Here is a 3,808-nt window from a genome sequence, read left to right on the forward strand (position 1 = left end):
GAACAGAATGGTGAAAACACTGTCAGTAACAGCAACATTATAAGATGATGAACTCTGAATGACTCAGTAATTCTTTTTTTTTTTTTTTTGCTGTAAAGGATTTAATTTATAATAGAATCCTATATGCTGCAAATGATACAATGTAGAAAAAAGACTAGAGTAGGGATTAAAATGGAATTTCAAAAATAAGCTAATAGCAATTTCAGAAACAATTACAAAGTTGAATGATATACACTATTAAAATCTCTTAAACTGAACCAAATAAGTGATAATCTAAACATTCTGGGTATACAAGAACATAATGATTGAAAATAACAACCATGAACCAAGGAATTTAATGCTTATGAAAATAAGGCCAAGACTATATATGTAATACAATTAGTAAATATTTTCTTACTTATCATGTAGTGCCACTTTTGAAATGCATAATCTCTCCTTATCTGAATTCTAGTCATACTGAACTGTGGACAGCAATTTTAGTATTTTATGATGTGTTCAAATGTAAACGAAAGTTAAAAACATAACCTACTAGGACAGAGCCTATTAGAAATGTAGTTTTTCCTACCATCTTGAGCTATAAGATCATCATATCTATACACAGTTGTTATTTTTGTCACCATCTAGCATTAAAAATTCCTGCACTTGATAAACACTCACTAGCAAACCCTCTGGTACTATGAATATGAACCAGTTTGTCTAAATGAAGTACTGAAACAGATGCAACAACTGTTTTCAATCAAGATTAAGAGCAAAGTGATTAGATTTGCTGATGAATTTTTTTCTTGGTAATTTGTGGAGTGAATGAAAATAATTTAGTCACCAGTATTTAAATGTGCAATTGTACAACTAATTTTCTGCTATTTGAAAGGTAGGAAGCTGAAACTCAACTTTCATGTTCTTAACTCCATAACTAGGAAATATATACCGTGACTAAAGATTTATTTGTTCTTCATGATTCTAAAAGTTTAATGTAATATTCATTTTCACTAAGTAAAAGCCTTATTACACTTGTATAGTCATAACCTCTGTTATATATAGGCTTTGTTTCTTAATATCAGCAATTATCTATATAGCCACTACATACAAAGAATACATGGTCTGACCATTAATAAAACTGAACCCACAAACCATTCAGGTGCTTTATGTCAGGCTCTTACTGTAAATTCCACATGTTAATTTCCAAAAAGATTTTGATTGCTTTTTTTGTTCAATTCATTTTTGGGGGGGTGGGGTGAAGAGAGAGGGTGGAGGACTGAGAGGATGGATATATTTTGCCATGATCTTACTTTAATGCATTTAAATAATGATTTATTAAAGTAGTAAGTGAAAAATAAAATTGAGAAGGAAACTTTCTTAGCTAGATGATTAAGTACAGTACTTTGGATTGTTCAAAAAGGATATTGTGTGACTATCCCTAAATTTTCAGAGCCAAAGCTGTCTAGTATTGTGGTTACTTATTCACAGTTTGGCTAAAGTTCTTAAAAATTCACTACTGCAAAAACTATACCTAACAATCTTCCATAATAGTTTAAAAGAAAAGTACCACTTAAGCTGTATGACAAAAACAGATATTCAGATACACTGATATGCTAACACAAATGCAATTCATCAAAAGACATGTAAGATCAAGTCTTATAAATTCAAGAGTTATTAAAAAATCAATGTTTTGACCGAGTCATATTTCTAAACACAAGTTGACAATGCAAAATAATTGCATAACTAATAATGCTAGACAACTAATATGATAGGTTCAAGTTAACCCCATCTGTCCAAAAAATAACAAAAAAAATAAAATCTCTAAAAATATTTAGCCAGTATAAATCTGTAGTATTTGCCTAAATTTCAGTACTTATTGAATCATTGTTCCAATACTTAAAACCACATTTAAAGGATAAGGCACAGTCATCTACTAATTGGCATATTTGTTTGTTTCTCATTTAGTGAAAATGTCCCCATTTTATTTAAGTTGTGAATCAAATTTCAACTCTGAGTGCTATGCAAAAGAAAGGACTGAAGATATCTGCTTTGCACTGAACTTTATAATTCTCAACCACCAACCTCCACCACACACAACATGCTATATGAAAAAAGGTTACCAACTGAAGTACAGGTATTAAATGCTGAAAAAGTTAGCAGTTTATTATAATTTATTTTATTTCACAATCTAGGAAGTTTTCAACCTTCAGAAATTCCAGTGCAATTTCAAGTGCAATTGGAAATTCGGAAATGTCTGTATAGCCATTAGTGTAGCTAACCTTGTAGGTAAAATACATGCATACTATTGATAGTGCATGTGATAGAATTTCTCTAAAATTAACCTATTGTTTTCATTTTCAGCAAACTGACCTGGGCCACTTAACATGACTTTTATTGTTCCTGATGTTAAAGCATGCTCCATTTTCACAATAAATTCATGACCATCAGAAGATATCAATTTCACACACATAGCATCTGGGCCTTTACATTTGCCATATGTTTTCTCTTCTCCATCCATTATCTCCTTATGAAATCATATAAAATTCCACAGGAATTTTAACAAAACACTTTCTTGTCAGTTCTGCAGTGGCCACAGCTCTGTCTCCACTCACTACCACATCCCCCTCTCCCAGGGCAGTTCTCAACCCCCATCTCTTATGGGTGACTCGGCCATTCTTAGAAATACAATGATCTAAGACAATTCTGAAGGCCTTGTGATGGAAAATGTTATCCATCTTCAGAGAAAGAACTACTGGAATCTGAATGAAGATAGAGATATGATTTTTTTTAAAAAAACTTTATTTTTGGTCTGTGTTTTCTCTCACAATATGACTAAGTATGACTTAACAAGAATAACAAGAATAATTGATTATCTTCTGAAGGGAGAGAGAACAGAGGGAGGGAAAGAGAGAGTTTGGAACTCAGAATTAAAAAAAAACACTAATGGGAAAATCATTTTTACCTGTAATTTGAAAAAAATGAAATATAAAATTTGTCACAGCCACCCCAACCTTCAGGCACCACCACCTTCATCAATCAGCAACTAGGAACATCAAAACAAGTTCCTTCACCAGCAAAACATGGTTAAAGGAATGATACATATGCTTGATTAAAGTGATTGTTAACCCCATGAAAGTTATTTTCCTTTTATGAATGTATATCTAAAAACTTGTGATAATGTTGGGGCACTTACTGATACAGCATGCTATTGAGGCAAGACTGAGAAGTGGAAAAGTTAACTGTGCCTATACTTAAAAGTTAAAGAGAGACGCAATTTTAATAAAGAGATGATCAAGCATATGTTTGATGATCACTGATGTACTGTTTGATTTTCCTGTTTAATGTTTTTAGACCATTTCTTCTGCAAGTCATGTGAGGTATATAAAACTAATATTCTTACAAAGCATTTTATAAATTCAGAAAATAAAACTCAAATAGATAAAGCAATTTTTCCAAAGTAAAGAAATATTAAAACTGAGAAGAAGTGAACTGGATTTGATAACTTTTAGGTTATTGTTTACTTTTCAAAAACTAGTTTTTGTGCATTCGCATTAGATCATGATGGGATTGAACCTGTAGGTTTATTGTATTTGGAGAGCACCCAAGTGAAAAAACTCCTCTTGCATCAAAGTTACAACTGCAACAACTGTGCTACACTGACTCCCACTAGGTTGATGAGAAGGTTTATGTTCCAGTGCTTTGAAGATTATGAGATAAGGAAATGGATGGTACAGCATTTCCTTTCAAGGTATTTGATTATCAGTTAAGAACACTTTACTGTTAGTTTGAGAGGAGTGTATGATACAGGATATTATTTTTTTCTTATAGGAAA

General features: G+C 31.8%; 1 pseudogene; it reads right to left on the reverse strand.

Moving 5' to 3' along the window:
* Positions 1-2,147: 2,147 nt before the first annotated feature.
* Positions 2,148-2,505, reverse strand: LOC140502330 (elongin-C pseudogene; annotated as a pseudogene).
* Positions 2,506-3,808: the final 1,303 nt, after the last annotated feature.

Source organism: Notamacropus eugenii, chromosome 4 (assembly GCF_028372415.1).
Source record: "Notamacropus eugenii isolate mMacEug1 chromosome 4, mMacEug1.pri_v2, whole genome shotgun sequence".
Lineage (NCBI taxonomy): Eukaryota > Metazoa > Chordata > Mammalia > Diprotodontia > Macropodidae > Notamacropus > Notamacropus eugenii.